The following is a 26,675-nucleotide window of genomic DNA, read 5'->3' on the forward strand; positions in this document are numbered from 1 at the left end:
AGATACGGTAGGTGCACACTTGAATATCCAAGGACTGGCCCAGTGAACGAATGCACGATTATACAAAGGATGAATGGGAATCCTGTGTGCAGAGGAGTGCAAGAGTCCCAGAGCTGGTGAGGGAGGCAAGAATGGCCTAGCCACCCATAACATGCAAGTTTCTTTCTCTTCTTATAGACCCAAATTCAACTTCCATGACGTGACTGAAAATATTGGGGGTGGACAAAGAAAGGTGATAGGCATGGCAAGAAAGACATCTAATAAAAGTATTCTTTGGGGCACCTAGTTGGCTCAGACTGTAGGGTGAGTATACACAACTCTTGATCTCAAGGTTGTAAGTTCGACCCCCATGCAGATATCACTCAAAAATAAAATCTTAAAAGAAAAAAAAAAGGGGGGGGGTGGTATTCTTGAACACAGGAATTCAAAAGATCTCCAGGAATCTTCCTAAGTCCACTTTCTAAATTTTAGCCAGAAGCCAAACTTCCTTCCTGAAAAGGTGGGCATCAAGTGTAGAAGATAAACTTTAATCCAAGAACATGCAGGATATTTGTCACGAGGACGTGCAGCAGAGATGAAAAGGCTGACAAGGCAGAGTTAGACTATTAGAATGTATCAGTGTCCCTCTATCTCCAGTGCTGATCAAGGGAAAGGATGCATTCACTGATTCCATGGAAGTTTCCCAGTCTTGCCGGCAGATAAGCCCCTGAAAAGCAGAATGCCCTACAAGGCAACATTCATTCAGAATCGGATGAAGGTTGGTAAATGTCCTTTCCAGCAGCTATGCCCCAACGCTCTTCAGATGTTGGTCTTCTCTCTCACACTCCCTGGATTAGTTTTCTGTTGCTGCCACAACAAATGACCACAGATTTAGCTGCCTAAATACCATTTATTTGTTATCTCACAGTTTCTGTGGGTCAGCAGTCTATGGCCCAGCTGGGTCCCCGCTCGAAGCTTCACAGGCAGAAATCAATGTGGTGGCAGGGCTGTGTTCCTTTCTGGAATCTCTGGAGATGAGCTCATTCATATTGTTGGCAGCATTAATCCCATGTGGCTGTAAGACTGAGATCCCCTTTTCCTTGTTGGCTGTGGTCTGTGGGCTGGGGGTTGGCCACTTGGCTTGCAGCCTCCTTCAAAGTCGGAAATGGCAAGTGAGCCCCCTTCATGTTCCTCCCCGTGGGTCCCCCTCCCTCCACTGCCTCCCTCCACTGCCTCCCTCTCTGCCCCATCTCTCTGACTGAATCTTCAGCTTTTCAAGGCTTATTAATTACTTACCTTGGGCTCGCCTGGATAATCAAGGCTACCCTCCCTATCTTAAGGTCAGCTGACTACTGATCTTCACTCCATCTGCAAAGCTCCTACACAGCAATACCCAGATTAGTGTTTGCTTGAACAACCAGGAGACAGGCAGGGCATCCTAGCAGGGCGTCTTTAGAATGACGCCTACCACGTTCATTTATACTCTGAAGTGGAAAAAATAATGACCCAAGGATTCCAATCTACCTGGATTTTTTAGAGTATGATAATGAACTGGCACAGGTTTTACATGAATTATTTTGATCACACCTAAAAATAACTCTGAATAAATATTATTATAAACACCTTTATAATCAACAAAACTATGGCTTAGAAGTTAAGTGAGAACACAAGAGCTGGAAGTAGAATCAGAATGAAATCTGGTTTCAGCTATCTAAAAAAGCTAATTTCCTTTGATATTTCAGAAAGCATGGCACAATTGTGACTTTAAAAAAGGAGTGGCTGCAGGGCGCATGGATGGCTCAGTTGGCTAAACGTCTGACTTCAGTTCAGGTCACGATCTCACGGTCCGGAGTTCGAGCCCCACATGGGGTTCTTTGCTGACCGCTCAGAGCCTAGAGCCTGCTTCAGATTCTGTGTCTCTGTCTCTCTCTGCCCCTCCCCCATTCACACTCTGTCTTGCTCTCAAAAAAACGAATAAACATTAAAAATAAACAAAAATAAAAAAGGAGTGGCTTAGTAAGGATACTGATAAGGATACTGATACTTAACAGGACTTAGTAACTAAGTGGCTCTATAAGTTAAAGATGGAGGACAAAACAAAAATCAAGCCCAGCTACCACTTAAAGGACAAACTGAGGATTAAGAATTAATTTAGGGGGGCCACCTGGGTAGCTCAGTCAGGTAAGCATCTGACTTCAGCTCAGGTCATGATCTCGCAGTCCGTGGGTTCAAGCCCTGCATTGGGCTCTGTGCTGACAGCTCGGAGCCTGAAGCCTGCTTTAGATTCTGTGTCTCCCTCTCTCTCTGATTCTCCCCTCCTTGCTGTTTCTCAAGAATAAATGTTTTTTAAAAAAAATTTTTTTTAAAGAAATTAATTTAGGGGCCCCTGGTTGGCTCAGTCGGTTAAGCGTCTGACTCTTGATTTGGGCTCAGGTCATGATCTTTCTGTTCGTGAGATCGAGCCCCACATCAGGCTCTGTGCTGATGGAGTGGAGCCTGCTTGAGATTCTCTCTCTCCCACTCTCTCTGCCCCTTTCCCACTCATGCTCTCTCTCTCCCTCCCTCCCTCTCTCTCTCTCTCAGAAATAAACATTAAAAAATTAATTTAAAACTAATTCAAAATTTAAAAAATTACAAAATAGCCACATAATGGGATACCAGTCCTAACACTAAGGAGGCCGCAAAATACTGTGTATATGACTGTGCATGTGTCTGTGCACAGGCATGTATATATGTTCACACACACACACTCACTTCCACTTACTTTTTATTCAACAAATAGTTATGCAGCATCTCCTAAGTATCAGACAGCTGTTAGTTGCTAGGCATAAAGCAATAAACAAAGCCAAGTCCCTGCCTAGAAACAGCAAATAAATAAACAAGTGAAAATATAAGAGAGAGTGATAATTCCATGCGGAGGAGAAAGCAGAGTGAGGGAAGAGGGAACTCAGAAAGGAGGGATGTTATTTTATATAAGCTGGTCAAGGAATGATGCATTGATGTAGTGCCATCAGAACACAGTCCTGAAGAAAACGAGTGAGCCATTCAATTCTACAGGCAGAAGGAACAGAAATTGCAAATGCCCTGGGGCAGGAGTAGCTAGCAGAATTAGAGGAAAAGAAAGGAGGCCATTGTGGCTGCAACAAAATAAAGGAGGAGGGGAGGAGCTGGAGGAGAGGTCAGGAAGTTAGGGAAGGTGGGGGTGGGAGAAGATGCAGGAATTTTGTGTCACTGTGAAGACTTTGGATGGGATTTCCTACCGAGGAAGATGAAACCTCATCAGAGTTCTGCACAAAAGAAAAATGGCACCATTTTTCCACAAATAAAGAACTGAAGTTCAAAACACCAAATCTAGTAATAATTACCTCCCTACGATGAGATGATTATTTACAGACTTCCGTTTTCCAGTTGTACTTAATTATTTTCAAAGAAAAGTTTTGGTGCATAGGATCTCAAGTTAGTTTTTAAGGGCTCCAAAGTGAACCTCACAGTGGCTCTCGTGGGTCAGAATGTTTAGGTTCTCCAGCTCTGGACCAGGAGGGCTGGATTAGGTTACTGATTCCGTGCCCATTCAAGTTCCCTGACTATCCACCTCACTACACTTAGCTTCACACTGAGGTACTAATGCCCGCCTCATCTGACTGTCTACAGGTAAGTCAAACCCTCACACAGTACTCAGCTCATAAGAGCACCCCCCCACCCCCGACCGCCTCCCGCAGAGGTATCTGTCAGTATTACCTCCAACCATGTTCCAACCAGATCTGCTTTAAGGAACAGCTAATATGTTAGGAGTAATTGAGAGCATGCATTGGGCACAGACCATGTGTTAACCTGGGCTGTTTCCTTTCATCTACCCTCTGCAAGCTGCTCTCAAGGATGATGCCAGGCTAATCTAACTTAATACCAAAAACCCAGACTGACAGAATCCATTTGGCAACAAACACCAAATCCAAACCAGCAAGACAAACAGACTCACTTTGCGTTCAATTCATCCTTAAGGTTTTGTGAACTCATCTCTGAGGCAAATCTTTCCATTCCTCTCAAGTTTTTCAGACAAGATTTAAAAAACAGCCAATAGTTTGAACTGAAAATGCAGGATAACGGACAGCTACTTGAAAACCGAGGGGAAAACCTCGGATTTTCCAAGACTAAAAAAAAACAATAACATCATTTTACACAAGAACAAACTTCTGACTACAAAATTTGAAAACACTCAAATACACAGAAATTTCCACGTATAATACATACCTATCATGTCAACACAGATTCTCTTGGCAGATAAAGAATATTACACAGACTTTATCCTATCACTACAGAAAGCCTCAGTCACTGTCATCCGACATTCTAGTTTAAATGGCGATTTTAGTGCTTTGTTTTCCGAGGAGGAGGAATAAACAACTTTACCATCTCCTGGTCTATGTGTCTGCTCTAGAGAATGTCAACTTGGCCCAATTACATTTCTTTCTCGTGTAGGGAAATAGCAGGGTTTGTACCACACTGGTGCTGTATGTGTGCAGAGAAATTTCACCATTTAATTTTCATGTCTGGAAGGAAAGGAGCTTATAATCATGCTGCGAGGTATAACTATAATTAGGTTTCAAATACCACAGGTATCCCTATGATCCAATTTAAAAATAACAGAGAGTTCTGGTACTGTATTATTGGGTTGGCTTTTTTTTTCCCCCTTGAACCATCACATTCCTCAAACCTCAGGAATCATGCATGAGAAAACCTTATCGCTGAAAAAGTGTTTTTAATTAAAAAAAAAAAAAAACTAACACAAACTGTTATTAATATTGAGCACCAATAACAATTCCATACATACTTGTAGATGCTTAAAAATCATCATTATGGCTGAGTTATACCCAGCAAAATAGGTTAATGGCAAGTTGAAATTAATAAGCTTAACTTTATTACCTCTGGTGATGCTAATAAGATTTTACAATAACACAGCTTCCTAACTGTGAGGCCACACGATTATACATGCTCCTTTACACTTATATTTTGCAGAAGATGAAACACATATACAATTTATAGGTCTTACTCAAGTCTAAGCAGCAGTTTTGTGTTTGTGTGTTTTTTGTGGGAGGAAGGGGAGGAGTATATACTCAAATGTTTTTCCCCAACCACATTCAAAAATTGAGTAAGATAGTTCTTGCCCTATATAAGATAGTATGTTTGATACGTAACATGTGATATTCTATGTAATTACACATATGCCCACTTTTCTATACTGCTCCCATTCTGGGAAGGAGACAGAAAATGAAAACAAGCACTCCCAATTCTTGGTTGTATGATCTGATTACTAGAAGTAGCCCTGTTCATTTAAAATCAGTTAGTGTGGGGCACCCAGGTGGCTCAGTCATTAAGCTGCCAACCTTGGCTCAGGTCATGATCTCCCTGTTCGTGGGTTGGAGCCTTACATCAGGCTCTGTGCTAACAGCTCAGAGCCTGGAGACTGCTTCGGATTCTGTGTCTCCTTCTCTCAACCCCTCCCCTACTCACACTGGCTTGCGTGAGCTCTCTCTCTCAAAAATGAATAAACTTAAAAAAAAATTATTTTTAATAAATAAAATCAGTTAGTGGTTCTAAACACCAAATAATACTGAAAACACCAGGAGAGCGTCTAGAGAAAAGACAAATCTACCAGACACAGAGTATGTAAGCATGCTAATCAAGCATTTGTAAAATATAAAATGCCTAATAATCTTATTCCAAAATATTTCAAGAGCCAACTTCCACTCAAACATACCCACTGCATTACAAAAATCCCATGAATGTATAAATTGTACACGAATATCCAAAGTCATACAGAGCATGGTAAGGCCTTGTTGACTCAAAAAACTGACTCCAAGAAATTAAGAAACAGAGCTTCAAATAAAATGGGATCCCTTAAATAACTGAGTAATTCCCAGCTCACAAGATTATAAGAAAACAAACAAAATTTGAGAATCTATTTGGAAATCTGTAGGGGAGAGAGAACTTTCCCGAGCACTTAGAAATTTAAGAAGGCAGTTCACATTCCAGTAATTCCAGGTTTGTCCCCAATAAATCTGTACCACTCATTGTTCATAAAAAAAAAAAAAAAAAAAAAAAAAACAACTATGGGGGGGTGGCATTTAACACTTAGATAAAATGTAATATGTCTACAGTGTTGGAAATCTTTTGTGAACTGACCTAACAGTAAAAAATAACATGAGTATAGAAGCTAATATTCAAAAGAAAGAGCTCTTTTACGTAACAAATATACCCATGTAAAAATCTCTATCAAGTGTCATTCTACAGATGTTTTTAAGTACTTGGTAACCACCTTCACATTTTAATTTTTCAGATTATTCCTGTTCCTTGTACAAAAGTATTAATTAATACCATGATGTTACTCCTCAAAACTTTAGTTTGACACAAAAAAAGCTCAGCAAGAGAAGAAAACATTTTCCTTCATTAATTCAAAGATAACTCAAGCTATGAGATTTCTAAAGCAGACTCCTTTTTCTTTTTCCTAAAATACATATGAAGCCAGTCATGGAGGATTATCAAATAACATGACTTGATGCAATTTCAGATTCTGAGATTAAACAAAGTCCAAGCTACTTGGCCAAGTCAGTAAACAACTGGACAAAGCTGAGTTTTGGGGGAGGGGAGAAGTTGCCTAAAAGGGACCTTGGCGATTTTAAGACTCTTAACTCCTCTTTCACCCGTGACCTTCCCTCCAAATACATATGCCAGAGCAAATGTAAAATAACCACTTTGCTTAGAAATGCAGGCCTACACAGATTAATTTATTAGCCTCCAACAATCCAACAATTCCAAGAAGTAACCAGTTTGAAATCTGAAGCAGAGAGGTTAGATGATTTATTAGTAATTCTGTAAGTCATTCTTCCAACTTGCTCTCTTCTGGTCAACGTTGGATGTTAGGGCTGTGTTTGTCTAAAAGTACCATACAGAAAGAAAATTGTTCCAAAGCAAGACAAATCTAGAAAGAATGAAAGTTTCCTGTTCCTTCAGTAAATGATAATTCTAATGTGGACAATATTCAAGTCTTGGGAGAAAGAAATAATCAACAGGAGATTCCATTTTGAATTCCTAACTCCTTTAAACCTAACGTCATACAAATCTTTCACAAAATCTGTGTAACTTATAATGCAAGCTAAGCCCACAACAGCTAGTCTTAAACCAATGTTCTGGGTATCATCAGGATAGCTTCTGTTTGGTGATACCTCAAAACTGGTTTTTCAGTCTGTAATAATAAATGTTACCATTGACAGAGAATGAAAATACTGTTAACGATTAAAGTCTCATATTTCTTTCAGTATTTATGTGTTTTATTAAAACACAAATATGCTTTGTCACTCCCAGATGGCCATGGGAATGTCCATATTAGCCATCTGTAGGTCAAAAAACCTTACAGTTAGCCATGTAGGAAATAAAAAAACCTACACTGGACCTTTGGTTTCTCCAGCAGAAACCAGAGTGTGAACCACAACAAGATGAGCAAAAAATGAGCAAAAAATACTTTACTCTAAAAGCAATACATGTACTCAAGGAACAGTTTCAGTCAATGGGTTAATAGTTAACATCAAACTATTCTGTATTCACTATTCATAATTCAACGTAAGTTTTCACAATTTAAGTTCTAAACACTAAATGTAAGTTTAACATTGACAGGTTTTTTTTCAATGCACAGCCTATTTCAACCCTAAGGCTATTTTTTAAGTTATTCATAATTTTATGTAAAATGGTGTCCAAAAAGCTTAAAAGAATAAATACACTTGGGTCAGGAGATAGAGATCAAGACAATTAACATAAAATAGGGGCTTCCTCCTTCCCAAATAATATTTCTGAAAAAGATCTGAGTCAATGAAAATACAAGCTTGCCAACAGGTAAGAGGTTTTAATTCGGTCTTTGCAGTGCTGCATCATAGCCAAGTGACCGTTACTCTTTAGAGAAAGGGGAAAGAGTTGGGTTAAAATATCTTTTGCCTTCAATCCTGATTTATGATCTCCTCCACAGAAAAGCACAATTTCTGCCAAGCAGAGAAACACAAGGCTTAACTTTCCATTTGGGGGGGGGAGGGGGAGCGGGAGGGGAGGGTGAACCCGGTAGCAATCTTTTTTTGCATAAAATAATCACTTTTAGGTAGCTCACTCATGCAAAACACAAAACCAAACAAAGGCATCAGGGATCTATAGTCCTGGCAGGAGCTGCAAAAACAAGAAACGAGAAAAGCCATGTTAAGACACATTTCCAGAGCTTTTTCAGCTTTCATCAGAAACCAGCAGTTCTACTTCCCATGGCCTGTGCCACAGACAAGGGATGCCTTTCTTCTACCACCCTATCTTTCTGAATAAAACAATTTTTTAAAAGAACCAGAAGGAACCAGCTGTTTTACAAAAGCACAGAACCTTATCAAAGTCTAAATGTTTTCTGACGCATCTCAACGAACCCCCACCACCTCCTTGAAATGACTATACTCACTCGGGTGCTGGAAGGGCCTGCCTTCCCTGAGTCATTTTGCCCACCTCACCCCAGCCTCATCTCCCTGGAGGACTGTCCTCAGGGATCAAACAATACAAGCTCTTCTGCTTGGCAAGCTGACAGAAGTTTTATAGTAGCAGTCCTGTCTCCTTTAACTTCCTAGGACATCAAATTCCAGTTCTTCAAAACACTCCTAATAGGTCACAATTTCCAGATCTCTGGTCATATTATCTCCCCACCCCAAAAGTGGCAACATTCCAATGTGGCACCATCCCTTAAAATGGAGCGGATGGGGTCTAGCACAAGAATCTCCAACACAGAGCACAAAAGGAATGTTCTCTCCAGGAAACTGGACACTAATTACATTAAATCTGCTAAATGTGGTAAGGTCAACTTTCCTTAACTCTCCATTGCCACAGCATCACATTTGTGCTCAGTGACAACCCCCAAGACGTCTTCGTCAAACCAACTCATCTTCATTTTTACCTTTTTTTTTCTGAAGTTTCTTTCTTTCTGAGAGAGAGAGAACGCGCACATGAACAGGGGAGTGGCAGACAGACAGAGAGAGAGAGAGAGAGAGAGAGAGAGAGAGAATCCCAAGCAGGCTCTGATAGCACAGAACCTGATGAAGGGCTTGAACTCATGAACCATGAGATGATGACCTGAGCTGAAATCAAGAGTCGAACGCTGAACTGAGTCACCCTGACGCCCCTTTAGTTGCTTTTTTAAATATAAATTCACAACATAACATATAGCCCTGTCAATTAAAATAGTACCAGCTTCACTTCACCATACCATCTCATAAGGATTATTTTCTGAATTCTGTCACCAGTGGTCTCTTCCAGCTTTGTTTCAACCATCACTCCCAATTACTGATAAAAAATGCTGAGTAGGGGTGCCTGGGTGGCGCAGTCGGTTAAGCGTCCGACTTCACCCAGGTCACGATCTCGCAGTCCGTGAGTTCGAGCCCCGCGTCAGGCTCTGGGCTGATGGCTCAGAGCCTAGAGCCTGTTTCCGATTCTGTGTCTCCCTCTCTCTCTGCCCCTCCCCCGTTCATGCTCTGTCTCTCTCTGTCCCAAAAATAAATAAAAAATGTTGAAAAAAAAATTAAAAAAAAAAAATGCTGAGTAAAAACTCTGTGGTGAGCACTTCGAAGTACCAAATCATCTCCTCCTAATGCACATCTTTCTTTACCGAAGAAAATACCAGTTTTCCTAAAGCAAGTATTTTAAATAGAATGAACAGCTTCACCAGGCTGAGAAATCTGGTGAATGGCAATATGTAAGGGAGGAATAATCAATTTAAAATCGTTTTTGTGAAACAGAGCATGACAGCTACCTCTACCAGCACAGACGTCTCTGCTACAGTTGTCTTGATTACACCGGGCTGTGTGTTAGCTCCAGAATGGAACAGAAGTCTTAACAGGAGTGCCAGCTAATGTCTACAAGTTAACCAGATGGGAACTGTTAAATACTCTCTGCATCAAATTTGTTGAAACACTGGTATTCCCAAAAGTCACCTTCTTGTGCCCTGTTAAGTTCTATGAACAGCAGGTTTATTCGAGGCCCAAGCAAGAGCTGCTTATCAATCGCCTCTTTAATTAGTTTAAGTAACACACATACTTCATGGGACGCCCGGGTGGCTCAGTCATTTGAGCACCCGACTCTTGATTTCAGCTCAGGTCTTTCATGATCTCGGTTGGTGAGTTCGAGCCCCGAGTCAGGTTCTGCACTGACAGTGTGAAGCCTGATTGGGATTCTCTCTCTGCCCCTCCCCCCTCAAAATAAATAAATACACATTTAAATAAATAAATAACACATATAATTCAGAAAACGAGACTCTCTAGTTGTTCAATTTGAAGGACTGGAGAAGGGAAGCGAGGTAGGAACTATTATTTGATTTTTGGCCACAGCCAGCTCCATCTCAGCCCTATTCCAACAGAGGATCTCTCCGAAAATGTTCTCAAAGGTATGGAGAATTACTAAGGGAATCAAATGAGGGCCAGCAATGTCAAAGATGTGAATAGCACTCTCTGGAGTCGTGCACGCTGAGTCCCTGAGCATAAGGCCCAAAGTGACCAATGTACTTTTGAAGGGACCTTTTCCTTACCACAGATCAACTGTGTAGACAAGAATTGTTTTTTATTCAGCTCACAAATCGCCAATTCATAGGAAACCCATTACCCATAGGAAAGAGTTAGCCACACACCACGAAGGCTCCTTGTGGCGAACTCATCAAGCACCAGGGACTTTTCCGACACATCTCCAGCATTTTGGTGACATCCACAGAGAGAAAACTTTACTGAGCACTCTTGGGTTTCTGCAGGCTGATCCATCAAGTCAGCTCATATAAGCAGATGGGTTATCCAGCAGGAAAGCCAACGGCCTTCATCCTCTGGACAGCTAAGAGAGAAGGAAGCCAGAAAAGGCTGGAGAAGAACACTACGCAACAGGTTATGAAACAGCATTCACACAGAGCCCTGAGGAGCACATTCCCCAACCCAGCTGGACTGAGTGATGATAGAGGCAGTATTGAGGGAGAGATCAGACTTGTCAGTCACCCACTCAAAGTTCTGCTCTCTTCCTATCACTGTAAGTCCAAGTTCATCTTTATTTTCAATGTCCCCAGCCCCCCACCTAGGGCAGTGACCAGGGCCATGCCATAGCATATTAAGTTCAGTGTTACCAGACAGCCCTCAGCCAGAGGAAAGAAGAGCCTTTTACCCCTGTGAGACAGGGACTTGGAGTCACAACTAGAATCCCACCTTGGTACTGTGGGCTGAGTATGAATGCATTTTTCCTCCCCCGTCCTCAGCCCCATCTGAGGGCTCAGTCCCAACCTCAATGTTCCATCCCACAGCTGGGCATCTCTCAAAGCAATCCCAACAGTCATTCTCTGCTCCGGACATCCCTCCAATCAACCTATACACAGGGTCAGTGTTCCTGACCGCAGTTCAGAACCGCTCGGCTAGACACTCACTCTGGGAATGACCGTCAAGGATTATCGCAGCAAAAGGGCATCTTGACCCAAAATCAACTCCAGTTCAATTCTCTCATTGACAATAGGTCTGTCTATTCAAAAGATGTGGAAGGAAAATGTTGCTGCCTTTGAAATGCAATCTGCAGGTGATCTGAATTTAAAATATACCAGCCAGGGGCATGCCTGGGTGGCCCAGTTGGTTAAGCGTCATTGAACTTCAGCTCAGGTCATGATCTCACGGTTCATGGGTTCAAGCCCCACATCAGGCTCTCTGCTGTCAGCACGGGAGCCTGCTTTGAGTCCTCTGCACCCTCCTCTGCCCCTCCCCCACTGGTTCTCTCTCTCTCTCTCTCTCTCTCTCTCTCTCTCTCCTTCTCCCTCTCTCTCCCTATCCCTCCCTCCCTCTCAAAATAAATAAATAAACTTTGAAAAAGAGTACCCATCTCAGTTGTCTTATTGGTGAAGAAGACAATATAACAGTATCCACCTCAGAATAATTGTGAAGAGTCCAATGCTCTTATGAAAGCACTGCCACATCATAAGTAGTCCATAAACACCAACTATTATTACTGCTGCCCTTTCAAGTCCTAACACATTAGCTGTTCTCCTATCTGTGCCTGTTTTATTTCCACCAACCAGATCGACAGCAAGTTCTTGTGTGTGATGGGACAAAAAAAAAAAAAATAATAATAACATAAGCTTTGAAATTAGGCAAGAATGAGCATCTAGGTTCTTCTATTTACTTTATTACTTAAAAAGATTTTTTTTCACATTCCAACACTGCTGAAATTGGAATGGGCCTTACATTCAGTGAAATTGGGGATTATCTCTGATCTTGAGCAAGTTATTTCATCTCTGTGAAACTGGTAATATCACCTTCCTCTCTCAGTGTTGTAGGAAGGCACGATAACATCATGCAAACCCCAAACACACAGCAGGCAGCCCTGGTATACCGCTTCTGGGTCCACTGTCTTGTATACAAAAGATGCTTAGGAGGTGAATAAATATTTACATGTATTTAACCGAGCACCCATTATCCATGGAGATTTAAAAATAGTGCCCAGACCCATTCCAAGTCAATGTGTGTGGATGTCCCTGCTGAAGCAGTCTCTAGAAAACATCAAGGGGTTTAAATACAGGAACTTTCCAGAGGGTCAGTGTATGGACGTCCAGAGCCCTTGGCAAGGACCTGCAGCTGTTTTTAATAACCCACCAGAGCCCTGGTCGTGTCTAATTCTCCACGGAGACCAAGCTCAGGTTCAACGTGTGACAGTGGGCCAGCGAGTGTCAGCATTTTACAAATCCCGTAACAACTCCTGGCACGTAACAACAGTTTTAAGCTCTTACTTCATTGTGCTCTGCTAAACCCTTCACAATAACCCCATGAAATACAACCAATTTCATCCACATTCCTGTTTTCTGAGGCCCCAAGATCAAGTCACACCTTAGTAAGTAGCAGATATCTGTGTGGTTCCAAGGCCTGTGTCCTTAACCACTATGTTCTCTCTCTCAGAGAGGTTATGCAACATCAGCTGGAGAAGGAAGCAAGACGCCCCACACTTTCAGGTCTTGCCTTCAAAACAGCCAAATAGCACCCTCCCCAGACTGGTGTCAGACCCTCCTGCTCCAGGTGAATGGAGGCAGAAGCAGGTGGATGGGTGGGGCAGTTCCCTGTAGAGTGGGTTTCCAAGCCCCTTGGTGCTGCCTCGGTCCTCAGACTCCAGTCAGCCCTAACAGGCAATGTTTTCTGTTTGACCTGTCTCCATTTCTCTTCTTCCTGACTTATTTCCCACAGCTCCAGGCAACACCCTCCAGATCACCTCTGGTTTTCCATTTTCTTGATAGAGGCTTCCTCCATCTTGTTCCTTGTTTAAATTCTGGTTCTTCAAAGTTTCTCTTCCAACATCAGTTATTTCTCCCTACACAATACCACACTACTTGGCAAAGAAACTCTTCTTGATTCATCCTTTGCAGAAGTGAGTCATAACAAAAAGTCGTAGTTGGGAGATTCCCCGTCTGAACTTTCCAGAATGCCAGTGCACATGTGTAGGCATGTCATAAAGACGGAAAAGCCAGAGGAAGACACAGACTACATTATAACTTGCCTTGCCTGCTCCTTGCACTGTGCGATCACGGGAGGCTCTAGGGACCACACTGAGAAAGACCATCCAAGTGGAGAGTTCAAGACGACACAGCACACGTGTTCTACGGACTCACCTCAGCCCTTCCGGTGCGGCAGAGTCACTATGCTACATTAATTTCCTTCTCATCTGAGGAAACCTTGCAAGTTTGTTTTATGCCATCTCCCATTTCCAGGCAATACGATAAACTGGCTGGCAGCTCATCGACTTGACATGCAATCACCAAATCGCCACATCCCTCCAAGAGGTGAGATGTGTGTCTAACACAGAACCTATCACCATGGCAGCTGCAGTTGTTCAGTTTCTGAATAAGGAACAGTGACCTATTTCTCTCTCCACTACACCTGTAACAGAAACAAACAGGTTAGTAACATCTCGTGTGACTCGCATTACAGAGCTCCCGAGCAAAAAGACAAAGGATACAAGGGTTACATAGGAGCTGACAGGGACTCACTGGGAAGTGAAACCCAGTGGTCAGAACACACACCTTGGCTCTGTGCCAGCCCCAAATCGTCAGCCTTCCTTACCTCCGGGCCCCACAACACACTCAAACTACAGACATGATGGGCCAGCAGAACCCACCGCCTGCTTCACTCATGAGAAGATAGAAATGATGAAGAACCATGTTCACTTTTGCAGATATGACTTAATCTGAGGTTGGAAAAGACGCAGGACTTTACCCTTGCTTACCCATCCCACTTACACCATGCCAGACAGTTTCAGATATTTGCGGAGTACAACTGGCTTTTGGAAATGCCAGAAAACTCATTCATTTTTTTTCAAAGCCCATTAACTTATCCTTTGACAACAGAACTCCTAAATTATCAACCTCAACCACACTAAAATGCCCTGTCAGATGACCGGAACTTCGACAGAAGCTATACTCTCCCATATTTCCCCTCCGTCCATAGGGTCCTAACTTAGAAAGTTCCAGGTTTGATGGTTTGTGTGCCTTAACCTGCTTGCCTGACATTTATGGTGATGAACCACCAATTCTATAAAATCAACTTGAGTTAGATATCCCAGAGACAAATTCATTTATGCACACATACGATTACTATTCTAAACATGCAGTAATTCATATTTGGGAAAAATTACTCAAGTACAGGTCAGCCATTTCACATATACAGAAGCTGGCCCCAGCTACACCATCATCAGGTGCAAATATTACCCAAGCATCTCAAAAATTTCCGAAAGGCTAGAGATCTGTTGATTTATCATTAACAAAAGGGTATGACCTCTTCCTTCAGTTTTGCTATGGGATCCAAGTTTCTAACTTTGCAGATAAAGAGACTTACCATATATGCTGAGATTTTGGTGTTCTCTATTACTGTTTATTTTTTTAAGGGGTTAGATTCTTTGGGACAGGGGAGTGGACACTGGTGTGCTCCACTCAAATCCCAGTTTTAAAATTTTTTTTATTTATTTTGAGAGAGGCAGAGACAGAGCAAGTAGGGGAGAAGGCACAGAGAAGGGAAGAGAGAATCCCAAGCAGGCTCCGTGCTGCCAGCATAGAACCCAACACGAAGCTTGAACTCACGAAACTGTGAGACCATGACCTGAGCCAAAACCAAGAAGCAGACGCTTAACCGGCTGAGCCACCCAGGCACCCCCGAACCCCATTTTTAGATCCAGTTGCACTCCTCCCCAGCTGCTGACGGCTCACAGGGAAAGCCCCCAGCCAGCCACAGGACACTGCTTCACTCAAGGTTAAGCCACCAGAAGGGGTGCCCAGTTGCCAGCAATGGGCTGATTCAGGGATACACGCGTCCAGCTCCTTGCCTCCACAGGGCCATCCCAACTCGAGAGTTCCCCTTAAGCGCAGCTGGGGCCTCCATTACTGCTGATCAGCTGTATTGCTGCATTGCTGATCAGCTTCTCCTCCACCAAATCCCACTGCCTTTTCCTCACCCCTAAAATCCCTCAGCACCCACCTCCTGGGCTGAGCATGCTTCCAGTGTACCTCAAAGACAGGCTGTTTCTAAGCGCAGCAAGTTATTTTTAAAATTGTACTGAGGGAGTTACAGGTCCTAGACATGTTCCATCAAGACATGCTATCAGAGGTCCAATGAAGGCTGAAAACAATCTTTGAAAAATATGTGACTTGATTTAATAATTACAGACATTCTGATCATCAATCCCGATCACTTTTTGAACACCAAGCCGATACAGTCAACAGGGACAGGAGTTAAATAATGCCCAGGAGTATCCCAGGTTCACAAGTAAAGAAGGTGAGACACTGCCAGGCTAGTGACTTGCACGTCACAGCATCATGTGGCACTGAAAACTGACACGAGAGCACGGATGCCAGGTCGGATGTTTGCAACCTTAGCCAATGGAGTATGCCCCTCCCCACATAAGGCACACTTGCTTCATAACCTCAAATCCTAGGAAATCATTCTAAAGCTACTTAAAAAGAACAGTTCTACATGTAAGTATGACATTAAGTCCTAAACACCTTATCCCCAGTATTTCAAACTTTTAATAACAGAGAACTCTTAGAGCTGACAGATTATTGATGACTTTGTAGTATTTGCTGCATCCCCAAGAAAGCAGACGGCAGACAGGCCTGAGCAAGAATCAAGAGCTACTGCTACAGCATCGAACAGGAGACAGTACCACTTCCCAGAAAACCCTGAGGAACCATCTACCAGTCACTCAGGCCCCCTAGCCCAGTATAGGGCCCGGGATGGCATTAGGGATGTCACAAAAGTAGAAGTCAGAGCAAAAGCAGGTACCTGCACAGTGTCTGTTATCTTATCACCAAAGGTTTGGGTTCAGAAGGTTAAAAATGAAGATAATATTCTCCATGTGAAAATCTCAACTTAAAATCACACTCCTGCTTAATGTTTTATAGCTTTTTACACATTGTCTCCTTTGACCCTCACAGCTCTCCGTGTAAGGGCGGGGCTGGTATGATTACCTCACTTTCATGACTTACCCAGGATCACACACCTGATCAATGTTGGGATTAGATTGCCAGATTCTTGGTTCAAGATCCTTTCCCATAAAATCTACCCATTTGCAATTTTTCTGTGTATTTCTCCAGGATTGTGTGCAAAGCCCCCAAGACTCTGTCTCCCTCCTCCATCGGCCTTTCTGGCTTCCACCTTCATAACTACAGATCTGTTTCATAGGAACATGGATTATCAACAGCAGGTGGTCCTGAACAGGGCCACAAACCACCCTCCAAGGTCTCTCTTTCTCAAGGACTTGAAACAACGCAGATACTCTGTTGGTACACAACTTCTAAAGTCTAGCTGACAAGAGGCTAAGGAGATCAAGTTATATGACCACAAGGGTTCAGTATCTCTGACTAACCTGGTTCTTATCAGTCAAATACACAAGAGGGCAGTGGGGCGGGGAGAGCGAAGAAAAGGCTTTATATTAAAAGGCTCACCACTTTCTTAGACACAGTCATTGTTCTTAGGAAAGCCTTCCACCCTGGTCAGCAGGCTTTGCTACCGTCATTTGAGACACTTGGTGGGTTTTATTCTTGCCAACTTGGCATTCTGTTTCTGCAACGCAAAAATGCTTGTACTGAAGAGATCAGATGGGGATTTTCAACGTTTTCAGGAACATCAGGAACAGAAGCAAGCGTCTCTCTGCCTCAGGTGGATGCATTACAGCTTGTGGGAGTGCTAATGAGAGCTAATTACTCTATTTACTCCATAAGCCAGCCAGCCAGCCAGCCAGCCAGCCAGCCAGCCAGCCAGCCAGCAACAAGAAATGCCTGGTAAAACTCGCTGGGTTCTCAGGCTTTGTTTCAAAGGGCTGGTGCCAAAACGATCTGGCTGATCCGCAGTGGGCTCAGGGCTGCCCAACTGGATTGTTATCTTGTGATCACAAAGCACAATCTTTAGTCCTTTGTATCCTGTTAATTAATACTCACATCAGCACCAATTTTATTCTTCCAGATTTAATCTACTCTCTCCACCATTATCAACACTCCCACCTCTGCCCCCAAATGTCCACTCTGGCTACAAATTAAGAAATCAAACATTAGGCCCAGAATTTTAGGAAAACAACTGCCTACTGACCATTAAAATGGAGCATAGCATTTTACAATGTCCTACACTCACTTTGCAATAGTCATGAGATTTGGCCAACAGTGCACTCACTTTGATCCTTGAACTCCAGATATAAGAGGGAACTCAGAAATCACGTAAATTTCACTTAATCATTGATACTTAACTGTATCCATGTGTTATGTAAAGCATATACATATGGCATGAATTATATAAAAATGCAACTAATTTATGACTCTAATTTATGTAACTTATATAAATTACATTAAAAAGAAGCTTTCTCATCCTTGTCTCTCCATTCCTACCATGGGGTGTGGGGGGGTGGGTGGGAGGGCGGGAATGGAAAAAACATAGGACAACACATTTAAATTTCCCAGAATAAGAACAAGAAGGTTAGTTATTAACCCACTAAGGCCCCATCCACATTAACCTTTCCCCTTTCCAATACTAAGAGGGTGTATTGTTGAAAATGCAACTGTGGCTTCAGGAACAAAAAATAAGTAAGATCCAAGAAACACTTTAAAGAAGATTGCCGAAAGGCATTATCTTTAACTCCATAGAAACAAGGCTGCATTGGATTATAATACAACTCTAAGCTAACATATATAATTACTTGGCTCAATTTATTAAAATGAAAAAGTCTGAATAAACATACAATAGAAGTTAACTGGCAAGAAAATCCTCATGTTGAAACTCTTTAGGCAGAAAGAGGCTTTCTGCCTCTTTAGTGGAGGCTTTTTAGGTGGATGACCAAATCTAGCATAAGGACCAATCAAATCCAACTCACTTTCTACATGGTCTGAAAAATGAGATTTAATTAACAACTGGTCTCCAGAGTTATTTAGCAACTTTCTCTTTTCTCGTGATTTTCTACGACTTTCTTTTTAAGACTACTTTGTTACCTGAATATTTATATTAACAGGGGACAAGTAACAACTCCATGAAAGATGCCAAAAATCTCAACTATGTGTAAAGGAATGACTGGGTTATGGCCCTTCCAAAAAACGGTCCGTGCTTTTACATAAACATGTAGACAAAATATGTTTTGTTTTGGCTGTGAGTACAGGACTAAGCTGGAGATTCATCACAAAGTTCTCCAAGCAGAAGGATTTCAGAGAAGCAGGTGATATCCACAACAGGGAAGAACATCGACTCAACAGGAAAATAAGCAGGCCAGATAAACAAATGTTTCTTGCACTGAAATATAAATAATATTTACTGAAATTTCACAAGTCTGAGAAGGTTTGCCAGTTATTCTGAAATGCTGGTAACAAAAAAGAACAGTAGCATTTTGAGCCTTGAGACTAGGAAGCATCATTACCAAGCACCCACAATTAGTGAGCCAGGTACTGTTCTAGGAGTCTTGTATAGATTATCTCAACTTAAACTTTCCAACATCCCTGCAAGGTAGACATTGTTGTTTCCATTTATAGACAAGGAAACCAAGGCTCAGGCTGGTCAAGTAGCAAAGTCACAATATTAAGACATGACTCTCTTGGAATCCCATCCAAGCTATGCCTGATTCCAAAACCTAAAGTTGCTGCTACCTTCTGCCCAATAGCACCACCGAGAAATCACAACCAGAAATCATAATGACAGAACTGTTTCAGAAGCACAGAGGATCAGCTCTGGAGTCAGAAGCTCTAGATTTTAACTATGCTTCTATGGAGTGGTGGTTTCCTCCAAATTAATGGAGATGAAAATAGTACTTAACCTCATAAGGTTGAGGTGAGAAGCATATAAAAAAGCCGTAGTGAAAGCGCTTTGCAAAAGAAGTAAACACTATTTGTTATGATTACCTTCCTCTTCAAGTTTCAGCTGGTGAACTGCACCTAGGGAGCCCCTCACAGGCCAGGGAGTGACCTTGATGAGGCTGAGCAACACAGAGCCTGGAGCCAAAGAGAATCAAACTTCAGGGGTAAGGAGTGGAGGGGGTGGGCGGGGGGGACTTTGGCCAGCCTCTGCTCAGTATACCTTCTCAGGCACTAGACAAAATAATTGTTGTGGGCCAACTCTGTGCCAGGCACAGCCACTGTTTGCTCAGCAAGCTGCTGGCCCCGGTGACTCAGCCAGGTGAGAACTGTGGAAGCCCCTGCCTTCAGGAAAGCTCACTTCCACCCTGTGGGAAAGGAAATTAAAACAAAACCAAACAAGCCACAGCCCAACATGAGCCTCAACCTTTCTCATCAACTTTCCCTACTCACACATACCCAACCCACTCACACAGAGACGTGGAGTGTTTTCCATGGTACACAATGGGTGCCCATATTAGACCAAGTTCTTGAAGCCCATTTATCCTCATTAAGAAACTCTATAGCGGTCTACAGTGGGGAGAGAATTTTAAAACACTGACAAGTCAGTATAATCACGTCCAAAATACAAAGGGTTCATTTCAATATAGACAAAAGAAGGTGAAAGACGGTGGAAAAAAACATCAAGATTTGACTACATAAAAATTTTCTATTTCTATATGACTAAAAACAAAATTGAAAGGCAAACCAAATAGAAAATTGAAGGGAAAAAAAACGAAGTCAAAATACTTATAATAACAATGAGAAAAGGTAATTAAGGGTTAAGTGAAACACATAGTTTATGGCAAACAAGAAAGATACTAATTCCCAATAATAAATAATAAGCAGGTAAAGTTCATGAAGTTTTAACAGGAAATACAGTCAACAGTCATATAAACATGTTGGATCTCATTAATATCAAATAAAAAAGAAAAGAAAAACAAAAGTCTTTTCTCCTAGAAAATTGCCAAATATTATTAAAATGAGAAATCATTCTGCTAATGGCAGCAAAACTTAGTACAAACTTTATTGGCAACAAATAGCAATATCAACCAAGATACTCATATGCATGCACATCCTTTGGTTCTACTTCTGGTCATCTATGACAAAGATAAAAAGGATCTGGGGGCACTAGGGTGGCTCAGTCAGTTAAACATCCGACTTCGGCTCAGGTCTTAATCTCACAGTTCATGAGTTCCAGCCCCTCATCAGGCTCGGCACTGAGCGCTTGCTTTGGATCCTCTGTCTCCCTCCCTTCCTATCTCTCTCTTGCACTCTAGCTGCTCTCTCAAAAATAAACATTAAAAAAAGATAAAAATGATCTATACAGAAAATGCTGACTGCATAAAGACGCTCATCAAATATTGAAAACAGCCTCCTCAATGGGATTAAATAAATCAAGAAACATCCCTACATAGGATACTTTACAGTCTTTAGAGATACTATTTACAGGGGTGCCTGGGTGGCTCAGTCGGTTAAGCGTCCGACTTCGGCTCAGGTCATGATCTCATGGTTCGTGAATTCAAACCCTGCATCGGACTCTGTGCTGACAGCTCAGAGCCTGGAACCTGCTTCAGATTCTGTGTCTCCCTCTCTCTCTCTCTGCCCCTCCCCTGCTCCCACTCTGTCTCTCTCTCAAAAATAAACAAACATAAAAAAATGTTTTAAAAAAAGAAATAATATTTACAGTTATTTTTGTAGGGTGGGGAAGGGCAAATAAAACAATGTTAAATAAAATAAAGGGGGGACACAAATCACATAGTCAAAATATTTCAAATATGGGGAAAAATACAAATAAAAAAAAGTAAAGAAACACAGCAACTATAGTTGTACCTTTGTGTGGTAGGATTACTGAAGACTTTTTTTTTTTTTTTAACTGTGTCTTTATGGTTGTTCTATGCTACTAAAATCGTCCATAAGGTGCATTATTACTTTTGAAGTTACAAAAGATTTAAGTAACCATCTCCCCTGCAAATCCACAACAAACAATTGATGGAAATCCAACAACCCTCCAAACCACTCCCACCAATACCCAAACACTGTGCAGTGGGCAGGTAAGACAGTCAACAGGGGGAAGGGTGGCCTTGTTTTAAATCTAGGACTAGAAAAACATGAGGCTTGTTGATGTGAAAACAAGGACTTTTCACATCCCACTTGCCAAAACATATTTTGGAAATTCATTAACCAGAATATTTTCCATCAGAGAGAGGACTTAAACCCACACACCAAAATTATCATAGAACAAACTAGTTAAGCAAGCAGGAAGTTTACCAGGAACACCCTAAAAATTAACAATTGTTTTCACAGCTCCGATACGTGCAGCCAGCTCATGTTAGCACACAGCGTAACACAAACATTCTCCAGTTGAGTCTTCTAAACAGGAGAGCATGAAATCCTTAGAACAAGGGTTTTCCTTGGCAAGGATCACAGATGCCGCTGACACGGAGCCTTTTGGGATTCACCCTCCTCAAGGCTTGATTTTACAATCTTTGAGATGGCATGCATGGTCTGGCTTCACCCTCACAAACCCACAAGGCAGGGTTTCTCACCTTCAGCACCAGCTGTCAGTTCGAGCCGGTAATTTCTGGTTACGTCCCTTGCATTGAAGGGTGTTCAGTGGCATCCCTGGACACTAGTCACTGGACATCAGTCCTCCCTCCATCCCCAGCTGTAACATGAGAAATGTTTCCTGACTCCTACGGGGTGAAATCACCGCAGCTGAAAACCAGCGGAACAAATGATAAGCTATTTGTTCCTTTATTATTGCCCCCATTTTACAAATGAGGAAACAGACACAGCTAGGCCCATCTAACTTCAAAGCCCAAGATCCAAAACTCTATACTTGTATTTGTGCACAGGTCGGAGGCATACCTTCTAGTATAACTGCTGCCCACCCATCTTTCCTACTTGATATCCTTTGCATCACCCCCATGGAGCCTTGTCTACGCCTTGGTGCATACTGGCTGAGTAAACCATTTCTCTTGTCATGGAAACATGTATTGACAGTAACAGACACAGCCTGGCAACAAAGGCCCAGTCACAGCCTTCGACAAGTATACAACCCATCTGAAGAAATAAGACATAAGGCAAGGATAAGCTCTTTAGAGCGTCGGTTTTGGAGAAAACCGTTTCCTCATCTGTCAAAGGGAGATGTGCTGTCTTCCTAATTCACTGAGACAGTGCGAATAAAGCTCCTTCCCCAAAGCACAATTTCAAAAACCAACTAGATACTGGCAATAAATAGGCACAGGCACTGGACGAATTAGAGCGTTTCAAAATCATCGGGCCGGAATGGACCCTCAAAAACAATCTGAATGTACTACCCACGTGGTGCTCGAGCATTTAAAAATCCAAAATTTTAATTACCTGCTTCCAGCAGAGTTTGAGGGCTGAGTTTTCACGCAGGCTCTCGGCAACAAGAGTTTCCTGAACTGCCTCAGTTGGGCCTAGAGGAAAGACAAGGAAAGGTTCAAGCAAAGAGCAGAGCAACAAGCGAAGCAGAAAAGGTGGGGCTGGGCTTAAAGCTCTCCAGAGGGGCAGGCCGGGTCTCAGCACAGCAGGACAGGGGAAGACAAGCTTGGAGAAAGAGGTCAAGACCAGACGAGGTCACAAGGTGACCAGTGGGGACGCTGACCAGGTGACACCGAAGAAACATTTCTCCTAAATAAGTAACCAAGGGCTGCTGCAAAGCATACATTCAACTTCCATTATGAAGGTGGAGAACTTAATTTCTCACACTAAAAGATTAGCTTTCCCTGAGAACAACAGACAGATGCTTGTTTTAAATCTGCATTAAGGGAAAGTGATGATTTTGCCAGAATAATGAGTCAATCTGCCCTAAAAGTAAATCCAAACGTCTTCCTTCCCAAATCCACAGGTCCTCCTGTTCTCTAAGGGCATCAGCCCAACATAAGGAAACAAGAGCCCAGAGCAGCCAGATTGCCTGCTTTTAAAATCTGCATTTCAATTAGGTGAAATCTCCCAAACTTGAAGTACTGGCTTCAATTTCTTTAAATACTGTGTAGGTCAAACGAAACCTGTCTCCGTTCAGTCTCAACTGAAGGACCACCAGTCTTGCCATTAAAAACTCTTGCCAAGCCCACGGGAGGTCAAGTAAAGCTTTGGGGCTGGCAGGGTGGCCTCAAACCAAAGGTTTATTTTGAAGATCTGTCTGGCAAGGAGATGTACAATACAGGGTTTTGTTGTACATCTACAAACGAGCTGCAGGGTTTGTAGAGGCCACTTTTAGGCAAACAGGCTTCAGCAATGGAATGTAGGAAGGGCCCCCAGCGACCACCTGGATGAATACAGACAGGCCCATCAGACAAGCTGCTTTTGTTCTGCCTCAGGTGAATTCTTTCACTGCCCACACCACCAGCTTCCACACAATCCCTCATCCAACAGGGAGAGATATCGCATTTAGACACCCAGGGTCTACTTCAGAGCTGATAGGGATGTAAACCAAGGCAATGGCAGAAGCAATGGAGAGTGATTCAAAAATGTATGAAAGGCAAAAATACCAGTGATGATGGCAAGGCGAGGGTCCCTAGAATACCAGACACAAACCTGACCCATTGCAACTTTGATAATGAAGGTGAGTGAATCTTTAAGACCAGAGGCATACAGGCTTAAGAGTGTGCTCTTTGACTTCTGAGAACAGAGCCGTCCTCATGAACTTGTGACCTGTGTAGTTACACAGGACCCTATGCTCATAAAGGGTCCACACTTGGTTTAATGCTCTGCTGTCGTCATCTTGAGATTCTTTTTTTTTTTCTTTAACACGTATTCATTTTTGAGAGATGGAGAGACCAAGTGCAAGTGGGGGTGGGGCAGAGAGAGAAGGAGACACAGAATCTGAAGCAGGCTCCAGGCTCTGAGCTGTCAGCACAGAGCCCGATGTAGGGCTCAAACTCACCAACTATGAGATCATGACCTGAGCCAAAGTCAGAATCTTAACTGTCTAAGCCACCCAGGCGCCCGTTGAGATTCTTAGTTTAACTCTGAACTTGTGTTTTATAAGGGAGGTCTGAAGGGGCAATGTGTGAGCAGAGGAGATCCCATGTAATATGTGTGGCTGCCATTTTTACACCGTGTTTGCAATACCTCAAGAGCACAGAATTTCTGTAGATTCATGATGCATGGGATATTAGCAAGACTAGGTCAAGGTAGCTGTGTTACCAGTGTAACCAAATGAGCAGGCAGGTGAATGCTGACAGCTCCCAGAAGCTGTGCTTTCCATTCAAAGAAACCACAACTTGCTCTGCACACAGAAACAAAGCAATGTCTTTCTAAGAAATACAAACAACCAAAGAATCCTATCATATCCTCTTACTCTTATTACTTCCCACTATTAGCCAACCATGTACGCCGAAAATAATAGCACAGAAGGAAAAGGAGAGATAGGGCAACCCATGGTTCTTCTTCCTTTCAGTCCTTCCTTCAAGCCAGCCCCTTCCTTCTGTGAGACAAAGCCTGACAGAATGCATGTATCAAGAAGTGAAATAAAAAAGTAGTGAGATAAGGGGCGCATGGGTTAAGCATCCAACTCTTGGTTTCCTCTCAGGTCATGATCACATAATTTATTAGATCGAGATCCAGTTCAAGCCTCACGTCCGGCTCCGTGCTGAGAGCACAGAGGTTGTTTGTGATTCTCTCTCTCTCAAAATAAATAAATAAACTTAAAAGAAAAAAAGCAGCAGTGAGTTAGTTTTGAACAGTGTTTCCACGTTCTGGGAAGAACAATACACATGTGCATGTACAAATTACAAAATATGAAGTGTGTGATTTCAGTAATTCTGCAGATGTGTCAAATGCTTTTAAATTCTTTTTGTTAATGTTTATTTGTTTCTGAGAGACAGACAGACAAAGTGCAAGCAGCGGAGGGGCAGAGACAGAGACACAGAATTCAAAGCAGACTCCAGGCTCTGAGCTATCAGCACAGAGCCCGACGCAGGGCTCCAACTCACAAGCCATGAAATCTGAGCCGAAGTCAGATGCTTAACGAACTGAGCTACCCAGGCGCCCTTCAAATACTCTTATATTTACACTTAACACTGGCTGCACCATATGAGAAGTAAAAACATGCTAATAATTTAAATTTTTAATTTTCCTTCACTTAGAATGCTATTAAATAGCAAGCACGAGAACACGTCAAGCAGGTATAGAAGAAAAGGAAAAGCTTTTCATGTTAGTACCTTTAACATGGATTTTCCCCCCTGCTTTTTGAACGAGGGGCCACACATTTTCATTTTATACAGGGCTCCAAAAATTATGTGGCCAGCCCCACTGAGAACCATTGAACTCAGGACCACCATGCCTATCTAAAATGCTACACACACCTGGGTAAGTTCCTCCTGATATCCTTCAGAGCAAACCCAGAAATACCCATGGCTGGACTGATGGGCGTGCTCCATTAGTTCCATGCTCCTAATTACCGAATCCCTTTAGTCCTTTCCCCCCACCCCCTCAGGTCATTACAACAAATCTGCTGAGATACTACAACTCAGCATTGTTTCCGACTAAAGATCACTCTAAAATCCATCCGTAAACCAAAGACTACAGAAGACCTTAACCACGAGCAGCATCCAACGCAGACACCTTCTACAGGGTATTTTGCCATGCTTTGGCGGGTCAGTTTTGACCAAACTCAGGCTGTTTCTCACCACTCGGAGCACTTGGGTTTCCCCAGGGAAGCGGTTCTGTGAACGATGAAGTCTGGTGGTCTAAAAATTCCTCCTTCAAATACAGTCAAGTTTTCCTTTGTCTCATTTCATTCTCCTCTTCTTTTTGTAGCCACCACTTTCCACTTCAATAAATTACTTTCCTGCCTGGAGACACATCCCGACAAATGTGTCAGCTTGTATTGTTTAGATGAGAGACTTCGGTCATTCTTTCAAATTTTTCCTCTGCACCAATAATCCCCAAGAGCCAGCCTCTCAGGAGCCTAAATCGCCTGTCTATGAATTTCCTTTCACTGATTCCTATTACACTGAAAAAATGCAGACTGCCTGCGGTGAACTTACTCAACTCTTATCGCTTCCAATCACATTTTTTTCTGTTTCCCCCATCCTTTCTTCCATCCTATCTGAAGAAAGTTCTTATGGAGTTCAAGGCTAACCAGGCATTCGCCCCCGATTTTTAATCCATCTGTGGCCCCCTCCCCTAGACTTTGTACTCATTCCCCCCTTGCTTTTGCTGCTTTCACACTACCCCCTGTACCTGCCTCAAACCAAGCTGTCGCAGCATGCTTCTCCTTGTCCGATTCCTTGAAAGGCTGGGCTAA

The 26,675-nt window shown here is 42.6% G+C and overlaps 1 protein-coding gene across 9 annotated transcripts in view; it reads right to left on the reverse strand.

Annotated features, from left to right (window-relative positions):
• PPFIBP1 (PPFIA binding protein 1) overlaps positions 1 to 26,675 on the reverse strand; it is a 173,184-nt gene that overhangs the window by 136,819 nt on the left and 9,690 nt on the right. For 8 of the 9 annotated variants that reach the window (XM_019452310.2, XM_019452307.2, XM_019452316.2 and 5 more), the window contains exon 2: positions 22,760 to 22,839. The exons of the other annotated variant lie outside the window; for it this stretch is intronic. The gene's annotated coding sequence lies outside the window, so the exon portion shown is untranslated. The remainder of the gene's footprint in view (positions 1 to 22,759; positions 22,840 to 26,675) is intronic. 9 annotated transcript variants of the gene reach the window in all.

The sequence above is a fragment of the Panthera pardus genome, unplaced genomic scaffold (assembly GCF_024362965.1).
Source record: "Panthera pardus isolate Hobbes unplaced genomic scaffold, ASM2436296v1 HiC_scaffold_6, whole genome shotgun sequence".
NCBI lineage: Eukaryota > Metazoa > Chordata > Mammalia > Carnivora > Felidae > Panthera > Panthera pardus.